The sequence below is a fragment of the Lissotriton vulgaris genome, chromosome 6, assembly GCF_964263255.1.
Source record: "Lissotriton vulgaris chromosome 6, aLisVul1.2, whole genome shotgun sequence".
NCBI classification, from domain to species: Eukaryota; Metazoa; Chordata; class Amphibia; order Caudata; family Salamandridae; genus Lissotriton; species Lissotriton vulgaris.
This window is the reverse complement of record NC_141694.1, coordinates 1,213,653,119-1,213,661,573: the sequence shown is the minus strand read 5'-3', so window position 1 is coordinate 1,213,661,573 and position 8,455 is coordinate 1,213,653,119.

Genomic DNA, 8,455 nt, shown 5'->3' with positions numbered 1-8,455 from the left:
GCAGTAACCTAAAGTTCTGGGGTCTGGGCCCCAATATCTATACCACATTTTCCTTTGTTCTCTTGTAGCAAAGGTCTCTCAGCTCAGTCCAAACCAGTTCTGTTGTCTCAGGTCCAGCTTCCTGGCAGGAGGTGGAGACAGCATTATGCAAGGAAGACAGGGCCTATTCAGGTGCAAAGGAATTCTCCTCTCATCACTCTAAATGCAGACCAGGCCTACTCAAGCACTAGAGAAACTCATTCCACTACTCTAAATGCAGACCAGGTCCATTCAGCCCAGCTCTGATTCACCCAGGAAAGGCAGGAAACACCTCAACCACCCCAAGGCTGTCTGCAGTGAATGCAGATTGATCCCCAGTCCCTGCCACTCCAAAATCAAACAGTCAAACCAGCAGAAGCACATAGGATGGCTAAACAAGAAAATAGCCACTTTCTATAAGTGGTATTTTCAAACACAAAATATAAAAACCATCTATACTAAAAGATGTATTTTTAAATCTTGAGTTCAGACATACTAAACTCCACTTCCCTATCTTGTCCCATTAGGAAGGTATACTTGTAAGAGGTTACACAGTAGCTCCTATTCTATCCTATGGGCCAGATAGCCTTCAATAGTGAAAAACGAAATACACTGTATTTCACTGTCTGGACATGTCACACATACCAGTTCATGTCCTACCTTTCCTACACACTGCAACCTGCCCATAGAGGGTGCCCTGGGCCTACCTTATTGGTCACTCACATGTAATAACATGGACAGTTAAGGCCTGGCAAGTGGGTGCACTTGCCTGGTCGACATTTCAGTAAAAACTGCACGCCGACACTGCAGGAGGCCTGTGTGGGTGGCATAATCAGTGCTGAAGTCCCACTCGCAGCATTTGATTTACAGGCCCTGGGCACACACAGTGTACTGTACTAGGAACTTAGTAGTAAATCAAATAAGCCACTCACGGAAACACCAATCCATAAACACAATTTACATGGACAGCATATGCACTTTAGCACTAAATAGCAGTGGTAAAGTGCCCAGAATCCTAAAACCAACGAAAACAGGGTCAAAAACAGGAGGCCTAAAAGCAAATGTATGAGGAGAAACCAGCTGAAAAAGCCAGGTCTAACAAGCCTTGTACAATCATAGGGTATGTACATGTGCATGTTCATGGTCTACTTTTCAACACGGTATATTCTTTAGTAGGAACAATATTTGGTGATATCTATGTTTAGGGTATTCTCTTTATGTAGGTGAAGAGTTTGGTTTCTGCACTGTGTGATCTTTCACACTGTCTGCTGTTCTCTATGTGTGAAAGCAGATTTTTTATGAATAATTATGTTGCTACACTTTCTGCTAACCCCTTCTCCTGATTTATAATTGTCCCCTGTGTTGAACTGTTTGGTTAATTTTCAGGGCAATTCAGGTCTCTTCCTTTGTTTTATTTTTGGCCAGAGCTAAAAAGGAACAGATAGCTTGAATTGTGTGTTACAATAAAGGAGATTGATTATTGTCAGAAAGGTTATTATTCAGGCTGTAAATTAGATGTACTAGAAATGGGGCGGGTTCTGATCCCGGCAAGTTAGAAATCTTTAATTTCTAGACTTCTAACTTTCCAAAGAGATTGTATAAGAATCAGGCTCATGTATAGGTTAAAGAAGTGCAGACCTTAAATCTGTGTAGACTGTCTGGCCAGGAATGCCAATGGGTTAATCCTATACCCAGAATTACTTATACCTGTTTTCATTGTAATTCCATATTTTTATTCAGGTAACCCAATAGGAAATTCACTAGCTTCTAGCTGATGGAATGTTACTGGAAATTAATTGAAATATTCTGTTACAGCATCTCTTTTAATTCCAAATTCAGCTGGCATCTCAACTTATGGTTAAACCAGGACTTGCTCAGACCTTGTCATGGGACACTTATATTCCCACTGTAGGCCCTGTGTTGAAGTTGAGATCCTTTCCCAGTGACCATAACTGCTGAGCCGTTACATCTTTGCTCATTTGCTGTGTAGTTTGGCAGTGTTTGCCGGTCTTATTTTTCTCTCCTTAAAATTACTTTATTTGCTTATATTATTTAGGTTACTTTTTGGTGCAATTCTACCCATTTGCTGCTAGACAGTTTTTCAATACAGGAACTTTACTTGACAAACCAGATATGAGATTTAAAATTCACAGTTTTAGTTAAGCAATCCTTTCAACAAAGTTCAACAAAGATTTTGAATGGGTTTTCTGGTACAAATTAAAAGATTTGGTTAACATATTAATTTCATTAACAAGGGGGTTGAGATGAATTATTGGGGGTGATTAGTAAGATGTGAAACGACGATTTTCATTGTCAAATTTTGAGACAACCATAGCTTGCATATCTGATCAAAGCTTGTATATCTGATCACAAATATGGTTTAGTAAGGATGGGTATTAAGTGTTTTATGGAGGAAATATCCCGTTCAGGCCAATTTGGTGGTATAATCAGTATGAGAGTTCCTGGAATGGTTTGGGTCTAATCAGAACCACAGGGAGTACTCTTCTTGCTTCAATTTGGGTGAGAAGCCCTCAGAATTTAGTTCAGTAAACCAATTGGTTTACATATTTGGTGGGAATTCTCAGCAGAGCAGTATAAAGTATGTCCTCTCTGGATTTAGTTTCAGGAGGAGCTATCCATTTTTAACAGTTCTTTTAGAGTGATAACATTGTTGCTTCTGATGTTTTTCATGTATAATTGTGATCATCCATGTACTGGTGGATGATCATGATCAGCACTGCACTAAGTGGTTACACATAGAAGGTGGAATATGTGAGGGCCAGGATAAATCCTTGTGGGACTGCATAGACGACAGAGAGGATGTAAAAGAATAGTCTTGAATTTTCACTGACTATTTTCTTTTTTTTGTAAGGTTCCTGACAGTCACATGCGAGATTTGATGACCCTGATTAGTCTCTGATAGTAGATGGTGTCAAAAGCAGACACTAAGGGTCCGATTACTAAGGCAGCTTGGAAGGCTCCGACGGACAGTCGAAGCCTTCACGCCACACTGAAAGTGCTGGTATGATTCCTTTCCGACCACCTCATTACAATAGAGGCAGTAGAAAAGGAACCCGACCAGTCATTCTGGTTGGCTTCGCTCCTCCACCGGTCGGAATGCGGCAAGTAATCTTAAAGGCAGGCCTTTCTTCCCATGAGATTACAATGACGCTTTCTCACATGGTTTCCATGCCAGCTGTCCGACATGGAAACCATATCAGAAAGCATGTCTTGGGGCCCCTAGCAAGGCTCCCTTGGGTGCACGGCCTCCCCTTGGAGCCAGATGGAGCACCTATGGTGCCCTCTTGTTGATCCCTGCACCTTGTGGCAGGCACCTCGAGGTGCCTGCCATGGAGTGCATGGATGAACTGCACCACCCACTTTACAATGGGAGCATGCATTATGGCCGGTTTACGGCTGTAATGCATGCTCCTATTGTTAAATATAAGAATGCAACCAAACAGTGTTTGGTCGCATCCTAATGTGGTGGTCGGGATCGCCAACATGGTGTCCCTCAGTCCCATGACCGATGCGATGTCGGGCGGAAGTGATTCTGCCCAACATCATCATGAGGCCCCATGTCTGGGATCAGTAAATATGCTACTCCATTATTTGGCATGTGGAGGATGTTGCTTATAATTTTGACTGGTCGTTTTGATGCTATATCATTTGCTGAAAAATGGAAAATAGTCATGTAGTAGGGTTTCTTGTTCAATATACTGAGTCGGTTTGCTATATATCTTCCAGTTACTGTGCCCTGCCATGGCATATGATGCACCTACAGTTAGAGGATGAAAATTGGGCCAGGTCCATTTCTTTAGAAGGGAAGGGATATGTTTCAGTTTCAGGGCATCTAGGAATTTTTCTTCCATTATCCATGGGACCCTAAATTCTTGTGAAAAACTTTAGAATTAGTGTTAGACCTAGCATCTTTTTGTGTGTTTTCCCTGTCTTTTTGCTTTCTGGCCTCCTAGTTTTTGCTGGTTTAGTGTCTCTGTGAACTTTCTCACTGCTGTTCAGTGTTAAGGTGCAAGTGCTCCTGTTGTAAATTGTTATTATGGATTGGTGTTTCCATGATTGACATATTTGATTCATGGGTAAGCCCCTAGTAAAGTGCACTGAGTGTGCCAGGGTGTGTAAATCAAATGCTACTAGTGGGCCCGCAGTGCTGATTATGCCACCCACATGATGTCGACCTGGCAAGTGCACCCGCTTGCTAGGCCCCAATCTTCCCTTTTCTTACATATAAGCCACACCTAAGGTATGACCAAGGTACCCCTTTGGTCAGGGTGCTGTATGTGTTAAAGGTTGGGCATGTACTGATGTGTGTGGCATGTCCTGGTAGTAAATGACAGTGTAATTTGTTTTTCACTATGGAAAGACTATCTGTCCCATAGGGTTGAATGGGAATTTTGCTTTTTTTTTTTTAAATTTATTTATCAAACAATAGCACAATACAATGCATACAGGGCCCTTCACCTACATCCCTTCTCGGGCCGGCGGTAGGCCAAGTCTTCATACCAATGAGACAGTAGTGTGTACAACGAGGGCACCAAGAAGAAGCTCCCAGCTTGGAACTGTCCAGTGTACAGGCCGGTCGGTGAAGGTCCCAACATGGAATGACAGTAGTATTGCATCGTGCACTATGCATCGTCAGACATATCTGTAAAATTTTATGTTTTCTCCCAACTAACAACCCAACCCCGAGCCCCATCCCCTCGTAACCGGTCCCTAGTCTGCATGTTCTCTGTGGTGTAAGGTGCAATCTGTTGGAGTGGTGTGTGGTGTGGTGGTGTGCATTTCCTGCTGAGTGCCCAGGTGTGTGTATGATCCCGTATGGCTGGGGATGGCTGAACGTCTACCTAGCTTTGCAGGGCCGTCTAGCAAGCGGTACTGCCGCTGGAATCAGGGGGGGATCTATGTTCGCTGCACCCTCCTGGCCCTCATCCCCTCCCGAGGCCAAGTCGTCATCGTCCATCCTGGAGTAGAGATAGGTGCGATAGAGCTCCCAGAAGTTTTTGGGGCGGCTACGGGGAGGGAGCAATTCGCTATAAGTCTCCGCCTGCGTGTTACAGTACAGCATGTCGTTAGTCCACCGCTTTAGAGTCGGGAGCGGTCCCTTCATCCAACAGGAGGCCACGACCCGTTTGGCAAGTAGTATGCCCATGCTGACCAGTTTACGCACCGGCGCCGGCACATTCCTCGCATAGCCCAGCAGAGTGAGTGCCGGGTCAGCGTCCAGTTCCTGTCCCGCAATTTTGCTTATTTCCGTAAATATAGTCGTCCAGAATTTACTGATTCCCGGACATAGCCAGGCCACGTGCATGAAGTCCGCTACTGGGGCGCGGCATCTCTCGCAATGGGGTGAGTCGCGAAGCCCATAGCGATGCAATCTTTCAGGTGTATAATATACTCGTTGCAGGAATTTAAAGTGAAGAAGGCGGTGTCTCCCATTCAGCGAGATCCGCCTGGTGGCCGCGCAGCAGTACGTCCACATTCCATCGTCAATGTGCATGTCTAAGTCGGTCTGCCAGGCCAGTCGCGCCCTCGTGTACTGCAATGCCGTGTGAGCGTGTCCCATATTGTAAAGCTTAGAAGTAAGCTTCTTCGGGGACTCTGTGTGAATGACATACTCTAGCTCTGGTATCGCAGGTGGTTCCTCCATATCGGGGCCTAGAAAGTCCAGAAGGGCGCTGCGCACCCTGTGATACTGGAAGCGATGGAGCAGGGAGGGGCGGTCAAGCCCCCGCACCAGCTGGTCCCACGTCTTAACTTTGCCATGTTGGAAAAGGTCCCCCAGCGTGTGCGCCCCTAGATCAGCTAGGGCTTTGTGTACACCAGGTTCCGCCAAAGTAGGAAGCCAAAGGGCCCAATGTATCGGCATATTAGGAGCGTACAGTAGTATCTTATCTTGCCTCTGCATTATGGAGTTCCAAGCATGGTTAGTGGACCGGATGGAATCCAGTATGCCTACTCTGCGGTCGCCAGGGCTACAGATAGTCGCCGGGAGTGGAGTAGGGGCCGCGAAAAGGCGCTCCAGAATCACATGCGGGATATCCGGGTCGCCGTGTATCCAGGTATGGAGGTGGGAGGCCTGCGCTATCCTATAGTAACGTTCCAGATCTGGGGCAGCCAGTCCCCCTTGCTCGTATGGGAGCTGGAGCACCTTCCATTGGATTCTAGGTTGTTTCCCGGCCCAGGCGAGCCTGATGAGGAGTTTGTTTAAGGTCGTGAAGAAAGCCCTGGAGAGGACAATCGGGAGGTTATTAAAGAGGAACAAAAATCTCGGGAGGACCACCATCTTCATCAAGGCGATGCGGCCCATTAAAGATAGCGGAAGCTTAATCCAGAGCTCAACATCATCAACTAGTTTACTATAGGCAACCCCGTAGTTTTCGCGTAACACTATGTCTGGATCCGTGTGTATCTTTATACCCAGGTATCTGACCGGGTCCGTGGACCATTGTAGTGGATAGTCCATCTCGAAGGGTTCGGTAACAGGGGTCAGAGGGAATGCCACTGACTTTGGCCAGTTCACCTTCAGTCCCGAAAGGGCCCCAAACCGTACCACCTCCCGCAGGACCAATGAGAGGTTGTTCACCGGGTCCCTGACGTACAACAACGTGTCGTCCGCATATGTGGAGATACCGATCTTGTAGGTAGGGTAGCTGATGGCTTCGTAGGAGTGGTATTCCCGCATCGCGCAAGCCAGCGGTTCCGCGACCAGCGCGTACAGTAGCGGCGAGAGGGGGCAGCCCTGTCTCGTGCCTCGGCTCACAGTGAACGCCTCCGAAACTGCGTCACCCAGCCGAACTCTCGCAGTGGGTTGGTGATAAAGTGCGCCGAGGAGTTGGAGGAAAAGGTCCCCCAGCCCCAGTTTCCTGAGGACTTTGCGCATGAACGTCCACTCCACGGAGTCAAACGCCTTCTCCATATCTAAGAAGACAGCGACTGCCTTGGTGTCATGTTTGGTGTGTTGGATGGCTCCCATAACCGTTCTGATGTTGTACGTGAGGTTTCTGGCCGGGATGAAACCCGCCTGTTCTGGGGCAACTAATTCTGGGGCGACGAGCGCTAGTCTGTTTGCCAGTACCTTAGCGTACAGCTTCGCATCGACGTTGATAAGGGACAAGGGGCGGTAGGACCCCGGGAGGTCAGGCGGCTTGCCAGGTTTCAAAATCGTCACTATGAGTGCTTCTCTCATAGAAGGGGGCATCGCACCATACTCGCAGATCTCATCAAAGAGGGTGGAGAGATAGGGGAGCAGCTTGTCCTTGTACGCCTTATAAAAGGCGACGGTCAATCCATCGATTCCGGGCGCACTTCCTGACCTCATGCTGTCTAGGGCGTCCGCAATCTCCTCTCGGAGTATAGGGGACATCAGGAATTCCCTCTGCCAATTCTCTAAGAACGGCATTTTGATGTAGTCTAAGTAATTGTCTATGTGGCTCTCCACGCCCGAGATCTTGCTGGTGTACAGGTCTTGGTAGAATCCTTTAAATTCCGCCAGTATATCTCCCTGCGATGTCAGTGTCTCCCCGTCCGCAGAGCGCAATTCAGTGACACCCTGGCGTCACCTGGCGCCCTTCATAATCCTGGCTAGCAGAGAACCCGGCCGGTCGCCCTCACCGTATGCTCGGGCCGTTGCGTATTTCCCTAGGTGTCCGACCTCTCTGTCCGCCTCCTCGTGGAACTCTGTCAGGAGCCCCCGCAGCGTCTCATCACCCTCCGGGGACGGGTCCGTCAGTCGTTGGTGTTCGCAATCCGCAATTCGCCCCTCGAGCAGTGACAGTCTACTCCTGATAGCCCTGAGGACACTGGAATGCTTGGCCATGACGACACCCCTAACATAGACTTTAAATGTTTCCCAAACCGTCCCGAAGCTATCCACTGTGCCTACGTTATTAGAAAAGAACGTGTCTATGTCCTCCCCTAGTTCCGCCCGGAATGCCTCATCTAACAGAGAGTACGGTGGGAAGCGCCACGTGAATGGGGGGATTCTAGGTTGTGGTGTGTTCAGAACCAGTAGTATGGGGGAGTGGTCAGACAGCGTCCGCGGGAGCACTCTGCAGTCCCTCACCATCGCCAGTAGAGTAATAGGGGAAAGCCAATAGTCAATCCTAGTGTGGAGGTTGTGGTACGCTGAGTAGTGTGTGTAACCCCCCCTCGCGCTATGCCTCTCCCTCCAGACATCCGCCAGCCCCAGTCTCACCATTTCGGCTTGCATTTGCTGCGCAGCTGCTGCCGGACGCCTGGGGGGCCCCCCGACCTATCAAGTTCAGGGCTAAAGGTGAAATTAAAGTCCCTCCCCCAAAGCAGTTTATCTGTGGGCCATTCAGCACAGTGCCCTGCCAGCTCCGCATAAAAATCTGGGGAGTCATAATTCGGGCCATACACATTCATGATCAGGAGATTATGTTCCTTACCCGTGCATTTG